This window comes from Acomys minous (genome assembly GCF_964271855.1).
Source record: "Acomys minous genome assembly, chromosome: 3".
Classification (NCBI taxonomy): Eukaryota; Metazoa; Chordata; class Mammalia; order Rodentia; family Muridae; genus Acomys; species Acomys minous.
Window position 1 is genome coordinate 127590004 of NC_140485.1, and position 18311 is coordinate 127608314.

The window sequence follows — 18311 nt, forward strand, 5'->3', positions numbered from 1 at the left end:
ATTGTAAGGGTTTGTAGCTTGAGCTGCAGCCTCTGTGGACATGTGGCTCGCCTCTCCGTGAAGGAAAAGGCATATCGCAAGCTGCCTTCTCAGCTGTGAAATGCCACTACTTAGGTCACATGGCTCAGATTAAAAAAACTGCCAGGAGCAACGCCTTCTCCTTGGCGGAGAGGCGTGCCACCTGTCACCCAAAGCTGCTGTCCCCTCTGGCATCACGCATGGATAGCTCTGCCACGCTTGTACATGTGGGGAGGTTGTGTTCTCTGCCTCTTGCAGCATATTCCTCAGTGGCATTGAACGTGGGTAGGATTCAGGCTGATGTTAATTGAATGAGAGATTATTCTTTATATTACCAGGGCCCAAGACATCCTCCAGAAGAATGGCTGTAAGTTCACAGAAGGCACTTGAATGAAAACATTTTCTCTCCCTTGAGAGATGGCATCTGACAGGCTTAATTCCACCCAACACCTAAGTGTGATGCCAGCCTTGGTGACACGCTAAGGTCATCCTTTTTGCCACTCTTTTTATAGCATGCACAGTCTCAGAGCACATAGTTAGAACCAACCATTAGAGACCTGGCTTTTTATCAGATTTTATAGCATATAAAACAAGAACTGTAACTCATTTATTGATGAGCAGACAAAACATTCTGTGCAATGCACCTTATTTTAGATTTCCCCCATATCTTTGTAAGGTCTGACATGGTGGGAAGTCCCCTAAGATGCTTTGTTAATGTTTGTTGGATGAATAATCCAAGGCCATGCATTTGGTCTGCCTAAGGTTTTGAAATCCTGGGGCTTCCTGCTTCTCCCTGATAGACCATCAAAAGCTGTGTATACCCTACTTTTCGGTAATAGTAGCTGTTTTTCCTGCCATAATAGCACCGTTCGGGCACATGTCTGGTCCCAAAGAGCTTAAAAAACATTTCCCTCGCATTTCTGTGTGGTTCAACGAAAAATAAAAGCCTGCATTAGAATACACTCTCTCCTAAAGGATTCCAACTATGGATCTTGTTTTGCCATCTGCTTCACTTATGGGCCAGCCACGCTTCTCCCCCTTCCAAAACCGCTGTCATTCGAATACCTGTTCACTGATTTAGAGGAAACCTTTTCTCAAAAATAGTGAAGTTAAGGTTGTGTTATGAGTTGGAAATCTTCATGGAAGGGGAAATATTTGGACCCAGAAAGACACATGTACTCACAGAGTGAACCCCACCCCTGAAGAAGGCGGATATTCATATGAAGAAACTTCAGAAAGGAAATACTGAAATTGCCAACAGCTAATGAGAACAGAGGCCTAAAATAGACCTTTCCTGGCCAGGGAAGGACAAACCAGTACTGTTGATGTCGTGATTTTAGACATTTAGCCTTCAGAAATGTGAGACGGTATAGGGCTATTCTGATTTTCCCTTCTTCAGTGTGTAGCATTTTGTTATAATAACACTAGGATACTTATAAAAATCTGGCTACTGCAATATAAAGCTGCTACAATGTAAAGCTCTTGTATATAAGAAGCAGAAAAACCTAACCTGCCCCGCCCCCAAACACAGCTAGTCTTAGGAGGGCAATTGACACTCCTATTTATAGACTATTAATCATTTAACTGTTCCCCCTCCCCCACCAAAAGGCCCTCGCTTCCTGCTCACACATGGTGACTTTGCTCAGATATCTATTACTGATATGAGTAAATCTGGGTGTTAACTTTTCCCGTGGATTGAGGAATGCCCAGCTAGCTCACAAGCCATTATTTCTAGGTTTGTTTATGAGAGTGCTTCCAGAAGAAACTGGAATTTAATCAGTGGGCCAAATAAGGAAGATTCATGCTCACCCAAAGTGGACAAGTTCCATTGAAACCGTTGAAGCTTCCAGTAGTGCAGAGAAGCAAAAGAAAGATGAATTCACAGCCGTTCATGAGTAGGAATGGCCTTCTCTGGCTCATCTCCAGACACTGGGTTCTGGGACTTGTATCATCCCATTAGCTTCTCAGGTCTTTTGTCTCCAAGCAGGAATTATGTTAGCAGCCCTCCTAGTTTTGAGGTCTTTGGATGAACTGAAATATTATCACTCCTCTGGTTCTTCAGCTTTCAGGGAGCATACCTTGGGACGTCTTGAGTCTTGTGAACCAGTTCTATGTTTGTCTGTCTGTCTGTCTGTCTGTCTGTCTGTCTGTCTATCTATCTATCTATCTATCTATCTATCTATCTATCTATCTATTATCTAATCTATCTATATTTATTTATCTATCATCTATCTATATCTATCTCTCTCCTGGATATAGATATCTAAATCTCTCTTTCATATTTATTATCTATCTATGTATCTATCTATGTATCTATCTATCTATCTATCTATCATCTCTCTGTATATAGATCTCTCGTTTATTTATATCTATTTATATATTTGTCTATCCTTTCATATTTTTTGGTTATGAGCCTAGCCTTTAATGGCTGAGACATCTCTCCAGCCCTATCTATCATCTATTTAATCTATCTTAGTTTTGAGTCTGTCTCTCTAGACAGCCTGGACAAATTACAGTTATTAAAAAACACTAGTTAAAATCTTAGTGATTCAGCATTTCTGTATTCCAGGCACTATGGGTTTCATGTACATTGCTTTATTAGATGCACCAAACAGCCCTATGAAATAGATGTTAATATTACTTTGAAAAAACTAAAAGTGACTCCACAAGTTGTATAGATTAAAATTAGCATACAGAGAGTCCAAATCCCACCAATTTCACACCTCACAGCTGAGGTAATTACTATCCAGTTTCCTATGAAGGCATTCAGCCACTTAACAGACAAAGCTTTTGTCAGCACTTTAAATGAATACTTAAACGAGTATAAAAATGTAAGTGACCACTATAAAGACCATACCACTGCAAGCCAGAAAACAAATCAGATTCTGGACCCATATTGTGATCTACAGACTCGTCCTTTGTTCCTGGAGGACCACACAGCTTAGCCCATCATCATTTTAAAAAGAATACAACAGACACACAGCGGATCTTCCTTTTTCAGTTATATGCATGTTCTTAAAGGTGTGTTTTCTAGAAAAAGTAGTTCCTCTCTAGTGCTTACTCCAGATTGAGCAGCCAGGGAGGGAGGTGTGGCCATACAGCATGAGGTAGCTATGCATTAATTTGTTTTCAAATGTACTTCATTTGATTTGGAAAAAAACCTTCAAATACAGTAATTGTAGCAATGTTAATTTAAAACGTCATTTTTCAGTATCTAGAAAAATCCCATAATCAGAAAAAGACTATATATATTTTTTTTTTTCTAAAATAAGGGCTATTTTGCAGTAAAGAGACTGAACAAATAGTCAATTCTTTTCCTGAAAATGCCTAGCACTTTAGTACTGTTGAGTTTCTTGCATGTTTTAATTTGACAATGCTCTTAGGTAATTGTCAAATGCAAAATGTGCACACTGACAGATGATTTTCTAGTGGACTGCTAGTTCATATGCAGACAGGTTCTCTTCAGTGCTCCCTGTGCTCTCGCAGGCATATGGCAATGAGATCCCTGACTGCTTGTAGGAGGAACTGAGGTGTCAGGCTGCTTTGGTCAAGTCAAATAAAGCTAAATATCTTATAATCTATGAGAAGAGGGACAGAATTATGGCTTCCTAACAGAGCATCCTTAACTGTCCCTTCTTGGGATGGATCTACCAATGACGTCAGTTCATCTCCAGAGCTAGCAGCCTTTTAGTTTAGTTTCTAGTTCTTCCTTTATAGTTACAAGTCGAGCAGACACACAACGAAGCGCAAGGCTGGGTATGGAGTAGAGGATTTAGGGAACATAATGGTGCTTTGGGAGCCAATCCCTACTCTTTCTTCATATTCAGGTTCTAGGGCCTTAGAAAGACCATTTAATATTTCTACACTTACTTCTTGTGTCTGTAAATTGAGAATTATAATAGACTTTTTTTTTTCTTGTTTTGATACTGCGTCTCACACTGTGTCCCAAGGCTAGCCTAGGACTCACTATGCAGACCAAGCTGGTTTTGAACTCATGACAATCCTCCTGCCTCAGAATCCTCTATTATATATAGGATTATAAGTGAGAAGCACTGTACTGTACAGCTGTATATGTTTCCAGTGTGACCAAGCAAGATGGGAGCATGTATTGGAATACACATGAGAAGGTCTCCAGGTGTGATATATTTTATATTGGTGACATTCCCTTTTGTTCTGGCTTTTTCAAACTGACAGTACCGGGGGTCAGGGGAATATTTCAACTGGAAAATAATCATGTGGAAGTATTCCTAAATAAGATTTTCTTTACAATCCAAGGTTTCTCATTGGGGAAACTTGTGGGTATGTTGTAAGTTACTGTCACTCAAGCCAAGCAACTGCCATCTTGGCATGTTCAGCTGTGCAAACGATCATATCATCTGGTCTCATTGACTGTTTACATTCCCTCATTGGGGCCAGGGAGGGTTACAAGACCCTCATCTGAATATTCAGCCACCCCATATTACCAATCTTATACAATTGTCATAAGTGCACATGACCTCAGAGAGACGCTGGAGCATACAGGTGGGACAATAAAAGAAGAGGGCTCCATCTATATGGCTACAAGGAAGCCCCATCCCTACTGAGTAAAGGCTTTTGAGGGGCAGCCTGTTGGAGGAGAAGCACCCATATCCTTATAGGTAACCCTCACATAATGTTCTGTAAGGAAGGCTAATATGTTTGTTGGTTCTCCAAGGTGAACTATGGTAGACTCATGCCTTGTTTTGTCATTGGGACTGTAGGAGAAGGGGTAGACATTGCTTGCATCTCCCTCTGGTAAGGAATTTTAGCAACAGGGTGTTGTACATGCTCCTGTTATAAGGCAGTGCCCTTGGAAAATGAAGCACTTAAGACTATAAACTGTTGTGTCAGGATTACCTTTTGAGGGCAGCTCCTGAGGAGGAAAGCCAATACTATTAGACAGTTGAAGGGCATCAAAGGTTATTACTATCTCCCAATTTTCATTTGGTTCTAGCTATGAAGACATGTATAGCATTTCCTGAAGGCCTGTGGCCATCATCTTTAATCATCATCAGCATTCTTTTCTAAGCACCCTTATGTAATCTGCTTTGCTTCACACAGTAGTAGCTTCTGTTCTGCACAAAGTTACATCTTAGGTGGAATTATGGAGATGGGGGAGGCTGAGATAATATCAGGCAAAAAAAAAAAACTAGGTATTTACAGTCCTGGTTAGAACTGTCTTTGAGTCTAGTGTATATCTTGCTTTTCATGTGGCTCTTGAAGCAGCTATCACAAGTCCAGACTTCAAATTTAAACTACAACTGTTAGTAGAAATTAATTGGACTATCATGACGTGGGAAGTGTTTCACAGATTTGTAAGGCTATGAGAGAAATATATTGCTGTTTTAGGGCAAAAAAAAAAGATTAGATATTTGGAAATAATTTTTGTACCTAAGCTTTTACCAACCTATGTACTGAATTTCCCTTCCTCAGGCTGTCGGGACTGTAAGTTCATCTTCTCCTTAGTTTATATCATAAGCTCTCAATTTTTGCTTGGATTTACTTTTGATTGTACACCAGAATCTTCTCAGGGACATAAAAATCTAAAGATGCCTGGCCCAAGCTGCCGGAGCTCTGATAAAACCAAAAAGCCAACTGGGTTCAGTTCCCTAAGAAGAGGCAGTCTTCTAGTTAGGCCCTGTTGGTATGATAAGCAACATGACCAAAAGCAACTTGGGGAGGAAGGGTTTCTTTGGCTTACAGGTTACAGCCTGTCATCTGGGGACACCAAGGCAGGAACTCAAGGTGGGAACCTGGTGGAATGAGGAACTGAAACAGAGACTATGGCTTGCTCCCCAAGGCTTGATCAGCTTGCTTGGTTACATAATCCAGGACTAATTGCCTAGGGGTAGCACCACCCTCAGTGGACTAGGGCATCCTCCATCAATCATTAATTAAAAAAAAATGCCCTATAGGCATGCCCACAGGCCAGCGTGACCAGAGCAACTTCTTAGTGAGTGACTAGCTTATATGAAATTAACAAAACCTAAGCGGCACAGAAGTTCTGGGATGGGTGAGTAAGGAAGAGATGCTGGGCTAGCACTGCAAATGTAAAAGGCGTCCGGTACTGACCTCACCTGTCATCACAATAAGGCTTCAGTGTTGACTGGGTACTTCATTTGGTGTCCACTCCCCTCTGGTCCATTTGTGGCAGAATGCTTCTTTTAATTTAGACTTTATGCCAAATGCATTTTCTTTGTAATTAAAAAAATTCATACATGTGTCTAGTTCCTCTTCTCATCCCATTTCCCTTCCAACTTCCTTCCTTCTCTTCTTTTCTCTCTCTCCCACCATCCTTTCACTCTCTCTCTCTCTCTCTCTCTCTCTCTCTCTCTCTCTCTCTCTCTGTCTCTCTTTCTCTCTTTCTCTCTCTCCCACTTAGTGTTGCGTATATGCACTTCAGTGTGGACCCATTTACTGGAGCATCAGTAGCTTCCCAGCTCTCATATCCCTGGAGAAAATAGACACCCCCTCTCCCAATAGCCATCAATGCCAGTGACTCTTTCATGAGCCCCTCCCTTATCCATGCTGGAAGTTTAGCGGGCTTGACCTTTTGCAAGTGTTGTGCGTGCACGCAGTTCATTCATTGTGTAGCTGTATGCCCAGCAACTACTGTTTTCACTATGGGCTTCTACTCCATCTGGCTTCCACAATCTTTTTACTACCTCTTTCTTTTTGATCCCTAACTCTTTGAGGGGAAGGGATGTGATACACATGTCCCATTTAAAGCTAAAGACTTCACAATTTCTTAATTTTTGGTCACCATCTACTTCAAAAAGACTTCTTTGATGAGGGTTGGAAGCTTCACTAGCCTATAGGTATAACAACAACAAGCACTCAGGGGCAGCTCATTATTACTTAGGCAACTGACAGTACTAGCATCTCTCCAGGAGCAAGCATCTACTACCTAGTCAGCCACAGGGTTTTGGGTCCAGTTAATGGTACCACACATTGGGATTGATCTTATGGAATAAGATCTTTAACTTCAACCAGAAAGTGCCTGGTTACTCCGTTAGCATTTCAGGCCACTCTTTCTTGCACCAGTGGGCATACATTGGCTGATAGGGCAGTCATTATTAGAGCTCACAGGGTAGAGAGCTGGATAAGACTGATAATGACTTGTCTTCCCAGGTAACAGACATAGAACCTTCCAGCAGTATGAGAGCTAGTCAATGGGAATAAAGTTTCCAGGTTGGTAACAACTTGATGTCAACATGTTGTGTGACTCAGATATGTGGTGTCTTTATCAATACAGTCTTCCTATGGCACTCTAGATGGTGGTCAAGGGCAAAATCAATAGCCTTTGATGTTTGGGAGCAAGGGCTCATCTATGGGACTGTTTCCATATTGCATTTTCAAATGTTTTTAGACTTAGTTAACTGTCTTCATACTCCTCCTCTACCCTGCCCAAACACTATTTCCTTAAGAGGCCCTTCCTTATCAGAGGATCACCCTTCCCCTCTCACTTACTAGCCTGTTGTCTTAGGGACACTATGACTGTGGCAACTCTTATAAAGGAAACCTTTAACTAGGACTGGCTTACAGTTTCAGAGGTTAGTCCATTTTCCTCATGGTGAGAAGCATGGCAGCATGCAGGCAGACATGGTGCTGGAGAAGGAGCTGAGAGGCCTACATCTTGATGCGCAGGCAGCAGGAGGAAACTGTATGCTACACTGGGCATAGCTTGAGATTTCAAAACCTTCCTCCAATAAGTTCACATCTACTCCAAAAAGGCCACACCTCCTAATAGCGTCCCTTCCTATGAACCAAGCATCCAAACACATGAGTCTATGGTGGGGACTTGTCCTATTTAAACCACCATACCTATAGTATATTCTTTTTTTTTTTTTTACTTTATGCCATCTCAAACAGTAAGATGAATAGTAGTTGAGAAAAACACTTGACATTGATCTCTGGCTTTCACATGCATGTGTATATAACACATATGAACACACCCATGCATCTATGTACTGCACTCCAACGCACATACAGCATACTCACAGCTTGGAGTTTTATGTTTGTAGAGGAATGGCAAGTATGTGCTTAAGCCTGGATAACTGAGCAATAGTATCTTTTCTTCTATATTCAGTAGTGAAGTCCTTCTCAACTCAGTTCTTAATCACTAGCTTCAAGATGAATGAAGCTTTATGCATACCCCTAGGTTACACAGTAAATTTTCATTCATAGCTTTTTAGTTGAGAAAATTGAGACCAAAATGGGTTAAGCAAACTCAATTTTCCCTCTTAGTTCTTTATGAACTATCTCTCAAAAACATTGAGAATTTGAACCACAAAAGCAAGAATCAGGTTTGCATAATGTTCCTGGAGCTAGGACCTCTTGCTGTGCATGACCACATATGCTTTTTAATACAGATTTGTTGACGTTGATTCAGTGGGAAGCTCAAAGGACACTCATTATTTTCTCTATGGTGTTCAGTGACAAATGCAGGTGGAGCAATCACACTGTGGGCTACAGTGTGAAATGAGAGGCCGAGAGGATTCCTACCCATTCATTATAATGACTTCATTTTATAGATGCAGATGTTGAAACCCGGAACGGATAATAATTGATCGTTCATAAACTGTAGGATGAATAACGGATGCCTTGAATCTGTTAATAACTCAAGGTCATGCAGTTACATAGTGCACAGTGGATATCAGAACTAAGCTGCAAACCAGGACCATTTCTTCACCCCTAGTGACTTGCATATACATCCAGTAAGAAGCATTTGGAGGACACTGGCTGATATAGTGGGGGTGGCACCCAGCAACTGGAGTTTTTAATCCCTGGCTCCTTCTCTGGTTTGGGAAACTGCTGGGTACCTGGCAGTATTAATATATGAAGTCGCCTCACTTTTAGCAGTACAGACTGGGAGTTCCACATAATATATGGAGACTACGTTTTATAGGATTTTCAGAATAAAAAGCCTCTACTTTTTGCTTAGCTCCACAGGATCAGCCTTTGAACTAAATCTCAATAAACTAAAGATGTATTTCTGACATTTAATTAAACTCAACAGTTATTGAATGTGAGGGATAAAAATGAGTAGGACATGCTTCTTAATATAGACTCTATAAATCCTACTTAAATTGAGGGAAAGAAGTTACAGAATTCTGATATTCCCATGAATTTCAGATAATCATGATTTGTCAGGCTGCTGACTTGTCTTGTACCTTGTAAAGCACGCTGGGATGCTTAATTTGTTCTGATTAACTCTTAAGTGAAAGCATTGGCTGTTTTCTACTCAGATGGCTGTGAGATTTCTACTAAGCAATAAGTATTCGAGTATTTTTTTCATTAACATTCTGTGAGTGACTGAGGGATGAGGTGTGAAGGAAACATCATATTTTATCCCTCTCATATTTTCAGATTGAGCAGGAATGGAACAGAGTTAATTATGTAACAGGTTCAATAATTATATAACAGATTTTTATCTTTCTGTGGAGTTAGCAAGCTCCGTGTTTCTACGTTTCAGTGGTCACAACTCATATTTTCCCCCATGGCATCTGTCAATTGTAAAATATTTTATTCAGATTCATTTTTGCATATGTTCCACATAGAATGTTAGGTCCTGCTTGTTTTGTGTTGGGAGAAATAAAAATCCGTTTCTCACATTATAGGTTAGATGAAAGTATGGGGATATACTTAAAGGGGTGGTGGGCGATTCATTGTACACAGTGGTACAACACAAAGATGGCTACTGTACCACCGGGCTACATCCTGACCTATCCTTAATGTGCAACAGAGCTATTTCTCAAGAGACTCAAGGAAAACTGAAAATGAATTCACACACTCCACCAGGCACGCTAGCTTAGCACCAGAGTATGCTATAGAAAACTGGCTGCTCATTCTTGGGAATATTTATTTAAAAATTAAAAGATGTCAAAAAGTCAGGAATTGAATTGTCTTTTAAGTTAGCATAGCCCATCAGATCTTCCTTTTTTCAAGAAAACGATGGGTCAAAGTCAACTTGCAAAAGGACGGGCATATCTATTACTCCCAGAACTAATGGGACTTAGGGAGCTCAAAAAAGAGGACTGCCTAGGTCAGCATTAAGTGTTGCCACAGCAGAGATGGTGTGAGGGTGGCTGTGGAGGGGTGACAGTGGTGGCAGTGACAGGATGAGGAGAGCCAATGAGACAATAGGAACCAGAAAGAGCATTAGGTCTGGTAGGAACTTGCCTGTCTTCTGCATGTTGCATAGCTGGGCACTAGTTAGGTACATGGCGCAGTACTTAGCTACTTGTGTCACTGCTCTAACAAAACACCTGACAGAAGCACAGTTCTGGGTATATTCTCTCATAGAGGGGAAGTCATGGTGAGTGTCTGAGAAAACTGGTCACATGTGTAAGCAGTTGGGAAGCAAAGAACAGTGCATGCCCATGTTCAGCCTGCTGAATGAAAAGCTCACAGGTAAAATGGCTCTTCCTCTCCCAACTCCCTCATCTTGATAATTCATCTAACCTAGAAACTCCCTCACAGGCAGGCCCACAGACTCATTTTTGAAGGGATTCTATCTGTTGACAAGCAGTAGGAATCATCACATATCATACACATCAGCTATTTTGGAAAAATTTAAGTGAATGTTCATATGCATAATCGTTTGAAGAATCAAGTCAAATCTTCCTGAAAAAGTTGGCATTTGGTTAACAAGACAGGTAGTATTTAGTATGAGTTTCCCAGTTCTATCACAGTACCTGGCAAATAATTGGCACAAGAGGAAGTTTTGTACTTTGGTCCCTAGAATGGATGCTGAAATGTCTTAGCCACTGAAATGTTACAAACGCCAGGAAGGAGTCAGAGGCTACTCTGTCTTAAAAATAATGAAGTCACGTGTTTTAAAACGAGTGTAAAGTTATGGCTCTTAGTCCCCAATTTGTTCACTTCATCATGCTTTCCTGTTTCTAGTTTGAAAATTGGGTACAAATCTAATGACTCTGTGCCTGCGTGGTGGCTCGTTGGGTCCATGGGAACAGAATTCAAAGCTGAGGAGTGTGTTTATTTTCTGACAGCATGTGGGCAGCTTGTGGAGCAAGAAATAATTTTCCTCAGCATCTGTAGAGATGGGTAATCTTTGGTTTTACATTTGTAAATAAAATGAAATAAAAGTGACCATCCACAAGAAAGGAACATAATTAACGAAATAACTTTGGGAAGTAAAAAGTGGTTTACCAAGGGCATTAGAAATGCAGATATCCATATTTAGTGAGTATTAATGGCTTGTCTTCACACACACACCAGTTTATTAAACAAAGAGATGCAATAATTGAATTTGGGCAATCATTACATTGATTTGAAGAAAAGCCTTTAGAATCCAATCAGTCATCGAGAAAACTCTTCAATTGATTTATTTGTTACTAACATACTCATATTTATATGAGTTTGGTTATACTAAGAACATACAAGGATTGCTGTCAGATTGCATGAGATCAGAGCTCTTATTTCTTATGTTTGTGGCATAATGGAGAGTCACTATGTTTGGGACATAGCATTGTTCTATACCATTAATTACATTTTACATTTGTTTTTCTAAACACCATCTTGCTCTGGGCAAGCTGTAAGGCAGAAACCACATAACTAATACCACAGGGGTCAGACAGGAGAGGCTGGCTAAAGAACTCAGCCTGCAGGAGCCAGAACCATTTGCAGCCCACTGCAGCTTTGGGAGAAAGCCTGCCCATTGCTGCCAAATCTCTTATTTCAAGAAAACAGAAAGAGAAAAGTTCAATGAGAAATGTCTCCATCTTTACATTTCAGCAATTAATTGACATTCTTCATTAATTATTTTGAGATAGGCTAAAATGATAATATGTGGACCAGGCTAGTTTGGAACTTCTTATGTAGCTCAGGTTGGCCCTGAATTATACTTTCCCCAGCCTCCCATGTTCTGGAATTAGATGCAGGCACCATAATGCCTGCAAAGCTACTAGCAAATAAAGACTAAGCACTCTGCTTATAGCTTGCTACCATTACCTTAGGGGATCGGGTATAGAGACAAGCCTGGGAGCCGGACACCCTGAGCTCTAACTAAACCAGAAGTGATTGCAGGTCTTTGTTTCTTTTATTCACAGCTTTCCCATTTTTAAAAAATTGGGGATATAGGCCAAATAACACGTCATTTGAGTTCTTTTCAGCTTTCACAATATCTAAGATTTGTATGAGGAATGGTAACTCGTCTTCAGTTAATTAGCTTTCTTGTTTTCACTCTGAACTATGTGATTCACCCCCACCGCCACCATTTGGAATCAGCCTACTGTTGGCCTCTCTGAGAGTGTTTATGAACATTTGTTGAAACTGACCAGAGAAAATCATGCCAGCTTGTCTCTGGTCTAAGAAAATTGTCAGCAGAGTGGTGGCACTTGGCCGGCTCCTGCTGTAGTAGATGCTAATAAAAAGTCCTCACCGAGCAACTGCGAACAGATTGCAGCTCTGAAAACACAGTGTCCTTGTCGCATTTGCTTGTCTGTCTCTCTCTTATTTGAGGCAGGACTTGCTTCTGATGTCTTAGTGAATTGTCTCCTTCGTGTCATATGTACATCAGAGTTCATGAGTGCATGGAATGTCACTGCATCCAAAGCCCCGAATACTGTCCGGAGCCACGCAGAAGCATATATGATCATATAGAGTGAAACTGCTTGTAGCTTGTAGGCTAAAGTACTTGGCCTGCAAATACGAGGACTGGGATTCAGGTCCCAGCATCCACATATAAATCATACAGGTATAGTGGTGGCTACTTGTAATTCCAGGATATGGGAGGCAGGGGCAGGGGATCCTTGAGGGCGAGATAGCTAGATTAGCCAAATCAGGCAACCCTGGGGTTAACCAGAGACCCACCCTCATTTAAGAAGGTGGAAAGAGGCCAAGTAAGACACCCAATATCACTTCTGGGCCCCTAAAGGCATGTACACACATGCATGTATATATCTTCACATACTTGCATACACGTGCATACCCATGTACCACATGTGTACCCATATACAAAAAAGAATACTGTCTTGCCTTTGTAGTCGCTTCCAAAGTGAACTTCAGTTAAATACTATTTTCCTACCAACCCATACCACATTTTAGGAGTTAAATTAGATCCTAGGCCTATTATGTTGGGACAACATAGACGCCAACTAAGTGCCTCTGTCTTTGCTGATAAGTAGCACAAGGAAATCTTGAAAAACATGTATCTTTCTGAAGTTCCGTTTCCTTGTTTATAGACAAGGATATGTTGCTTAACAAAATATCCCACAAAGTTGTTGTGAGGAAGACAAGAAGGTAATGAGATGTGAAAGTTTTGCAAACTCCCAACCCAACGTAGCACACTTCTCAGCAGCCTGCTGGAGTAAGCTGTAGCCTTACCTCTCAGGGCACAGAACTGGCCTCTCTGTTCTCTTCCAATGTCCATTCTTTGGCCCATGACTTATACCCTAGCAGCTTAATCCACTAATGTCACTGGTAACACTCAGAATGCCAACAGAAAAAGGGCTGTGCCCACTCCTTCAAGAATCTTAAATGTGGTGGTGCACACCTTTAATCCCAGCACTTGGGAGGCAGAGGCAGGAGGATCGATGTGAGTTCCAGGCCGGCCTGGTCTACAAAATGAGTCCATGACAGCTAAGGCTACACAGAGAAACCTTGTGTCAAAAAAAAAAAAAAAAAAGAATCTTAAATGTATTTATTTGAAATAACTTTATAAAAAATGTATCTAATCTCCTTAGACATATTTCTTTGAATTAACATTATTTTAAAAATGTATCTAATTCCCCCTTTTCTTTTCCTTATACCCTTAATTTATGTGTGTTAGGACTGAGGACCCCAGTGATGGTCCTGCCATGTGCAGAATTGTGTAGAGAACACAGTCTCATCACTAAGTACCTTCAAAAAGAAATTAAAATAAGCTTCCCTCTAACTTTCCAATGAATTGCATACCTGTGATTTCACCATTGTAGGATATTCTATAATGAGACAGAATAAAATTCCTTCCCTATTGAAGGGACTCTAGGCAGCCCGAGTATGGCAAAGATGGCTCTGGTAGGCTTTGCTCTTCTCTCCCAATTCCCTCTACCTTGCTAAAAACCATTAGATTTGGCCTCCAAGGTCTATTCCCTTGTTTGGCCATGTCCTTCTCCTGAGCCTGACTACTAAGGTCTAGTATCAAAATACTAAAGTCCAGCAATCAAAAGCCCCCATATTAACATGCCCAATCGAAATTAACCAGCTCACCCTAGGACTGGTTTCCCGTTTACCATTATAAACCGCCATTTTCCTTTGCGCATGTCTGTTTCCTCTCTACCCAGAGGCAGTCCTTTGACCTCCAGGACAAATATCCCCTTCCTTTCCTATGTTCGCTTGCCCTTCTCCCTAGTCCTGTGTCCCGTCCGTTGTTCATTATCCTTGCCCTTTGTCCCTCTGGGGGAAATAAATCTTCGTTGTGCTAAGAACTTCTTGGGGTTTCTTCAGCCAACACCAAGGTTCCTTACATCTATTAGGTATTCAGGTATTGTTGGCTTTGTTTTGTTTTTGAATATAGCTAGCACTAGCTCTTGAATAGGGAAAGTGGAGTGGGGCAAAAAATGGGAAAAAATGAGCAAACAAGCAAACACCTTTGCTCTGTAGCCCCTGCTGTTTTCCACAGCATGGATTTCCTCCCATCATGCCTGGCTTACACTGTTGACTCAAGGTCACTAAGGGGAGCTAGGAGGAGATCCACCAGGCATCTCTAGAAGGTGTTGCTTCAGCAGCCTAGGCTGAGGGCTGCGTATGTAGCTCAGCTGGTATTGTACGTTGCCAGCATGTCTGGAACCCTGGGTTTCATCTCCAGTACTGTATGCACAGCTGTGATGGCAACATACTCATAAGTCTAGCCCCGGGGTGTGTGGAGAAAGGAAGGTCAGAAGTTCAAGGTCATCCCCTCCCCATACAGATTACAACCCAGGCCACGCTGGGTTACAGGAGACTTTGTCTCAAAAACCAAAACAAAAATCCCTACATTTATATTTGTAGAATCTTATATGCAGGGGATACACACACACACACACACACACACACACACACACACACACACACACACATATATGTTTATGTGTATATGATTATATAGTAATTTTCTTAAAATATTAAAAAAAAACCACTGTCACTATTTCATTGTATATCAAAATGCCTGAGATAACTAAGCTATGAAGAGAAAAAAGATTATTTTGGCTAACAGTTTTAGATGTGAATGGTAGGACCCATTGCTTTGGACCTCTGATGGAGCTGGCATTTGGCACTGCTGGTAAGCATTAGAGCAAAGTGTTCATTCCATTGCCAAGGAAGAAAAGACAAAGCCAGTGAGGCCTGAGCCCTCAGTCACTCCCAAAGCCATGGGGACAGTAGCCTAAGAAGTTTTTTTTTCTGGGTCCCATTTTCCTAAGGTTCCCCGACCTCCCAGGAGAATGACCCCAGCATCCAAGCTGTGGCAGTAATCACTTAAGATGAATTTTCTATGTTTTATTTACTCAGTTACAAAAATTATTTCTGTTCACCAGCCTCACTCTTTTGCCCACCTTGTGATAATACTTGTTAAGTTACTGTCTCCATAGCGTTCATAGTTTGCTTCTGGAAGTGGGTTCCATACCTTTGTCTGTCCACATACTGTGGTTCTTGCATTTGAACAGATTTTCATTTCTTTGTGGAAAGGAGCTTTGGTGTCATAGGGTCTGTGATGTTATGTGTTAGGGTCTGTAAAAGGCTCAGTGTAGCATTGCTCTTGTGTCAAAGTTTGTCGAAAGGCCTAGTCTTATTTCTTTCAAAGGAACATTTATTTTTGCCCTGTATGGGTTTTTGTAATATTCTTTATCATTGTGATAAACAAACAAACAAACAAACAAACAATCCAGTATGTGCCCAGCCTGAGTTTTATTTTCGTTATCTCGTTTTGCATGTGAATGTTCCTTGGCTCCAAATATTCTGGTTCTGATGTCTAATTTTCTTTCATCATTATTCCTGTGGCCCTGTTGCTCCATCTTCAGTGGTGACAGAAGCAGTAAGCCCATATTGTGAATATTTAAAAAATTTTTTGTTTTATTTTTCATCCTTTATAAACTCTTTTTGTTCTAAATTTAGTTTTTTCTTCTGTGCTATCAGTTTACTTTTCAATAATGCCTTTCTGCTCCCCCCCCACACACAATGTGACTTTTTCATTGGCTGTTATTCTATTTTTTATTTAGTTTTAATTTGTTTCTGTATTGGTCTAGCTAATTGTTTCAGTCTATTCCCATTTTGGAAATTTGATCCTTTTACAGATACTATCTGAAAACACCAAATACATGGAACACATGGGATGTTTCCCGAAATTGCGTTATGTTTCTTCAAAAAAATTTTTTTCAGCCCCCTTCCCCACATTCGTTGTTTGAGAATCACTTCCTTTCCTTGTGCTATAGTTATTTTTTTATGGGTCCATGGTGGCTATTTCTCACTTTCCTTATCTTTGAGGATGCCTAAGTCCAGCCAGGTCCAACACCCTGGGTCAACCATCAAACAACTTCTTTCTTTAGAAATGTCATTGTCTGTCCATTTGCTGAGAACCTTGTTTTTGCAGGTCAGAGCTGGGAAGACCAGCTGATTTCAGTCACCTGGCTCATCTCCCAGGGCTGTGTCCAGACAGCAGTTTATAGGTGAAGGGAAAGTCGTTGAAATAAGCACACAGGCTTATGATGGCCAGCTGCAATTTCCTGAGTCAGTCCTATCATTGAGAGTTTGCAGAAGTATTGATTGGATTCCAGAAGACCATTTTGTTGGTTTTAAGACTTACTATCTTATCGATTCAGATATTTTCATGAACATTTTAATAATAGTTTGAAAAAGGACCCTTTTCTTGATTTATTTTATTTTAGTTTAAGTAACTCTGTACTCCATGCTTTAAAAAAATCATCAAAATTTGCTTACTTGTTTTTCTACTTTATAATCATTTAGTTTATTATGCTCTATACATGAGATGAGACCATTTTGCTCTTGGAAGTTACATCTTTATTTGGTACTTAGGCATCCTAGGCTGTGAGGTATTTTTTTCCCACCTGTCAACACTGTGGATCCTTATTAAACCTCTTCTGTTCTGTACCAAGGTCAAGGACAGCGCCACACAACACAGTGGAATCACTGCCAAGCCTGCTTTAATGGGGTAGGGGTTAATAATATTTAAATATATTTCACACTCAAGTACAGTCAACCTATTCTCTATGCCAATTAAGAGGTGTGATGTCATGGAATGCAAAGTGATTCAGAAACTATTTGTGCATTATTTTGGAGTCATATGCATTAAAATTTTTTTCCTTCCTTCATATTTGCATAATTACAATTCCACTTAAATTTATATGCAAATTAGCTTAGATCTCTGAAAACATACTAATTGCCTAAATTAACATGCTGATTCACAACCCTTCCTCCCACCAAAGGAAGGGCAAAAATAAAGAAGTATAATAACCCAGGATATAAAATTTCAAGTGGACAATTCTCAAAAAAAAAAAAAAAAAAGTAAATAGAATTGGTAGTCTTTTCCAAGAATTCTTCCTACAACACACACACACACACACACACACACACACACACACACACACACATTTGTTTGTATATATTGAAGGTGGAATCAATATAGGACTCCTAGATCTATCTCTTTTATAATGTTATATTCAATGATGAGTTGTCACATGGCTTTCATCTGAAATTGTTGTCTAGTTAGACTCTTTATTTTAATTCAATTTAAAATATTTTGACAAACACATTAGAGTTAATACTAATTAATACTCCTGAAATTTTGTGCTAATAGTCTATGATTTCCCTATTTTCAGAATATATTCAAATATATGATATTTGTAACTAAATTGGTATTATTTTTACTGGAATGAGATGTTTTTCCTGATTCTCAATGTATAACACCTGATCTACTTCCTTCTCAAGTTTGTCACCCAAAAGAGCCTGATATTTGTCCTTTGTAAATCTTTTCTTTCTCATAGTAGATGAGCCTGCAAGTCACAGAGTTGTGTTTTGTAATTTTATATTTAACAAATGTCAATATCTAAGTATTCTGACCCACTTTGCATTGTTTTATCTCACGGAAGATGTTTGCTAATAATGCTAGAGAAGTTTAAGATCACAAAGTTTTGATCATGATTTATACTTTTCTTTAATTAAAAGTGGTTTAATATTGACAAAGAATGCTGAACTAATCTTTTTTATTAATTTATTCAGATTACAATTAACTTGTTCTCCCATCACTCATATCCTCCTGTTTCTCCTACCCTCCCAGCCCT

The 18311-nt window shown here is 40.1% G+C and overlaps 1 protein-coding gene across 5 annotated transcripts in view; it reads left to right on the top strand.

The window, feature by feature from the left end:
* The window catches only part of GRM1 (glutamate metabotropic receptor 1), a 379329-nt gene that overhangs the window by 16051 nt on the left and 344967 nt on the right, over window positions 1-18311 (top strand). The gene's annotated exons all lie outside the window — the stretch shown is intronic.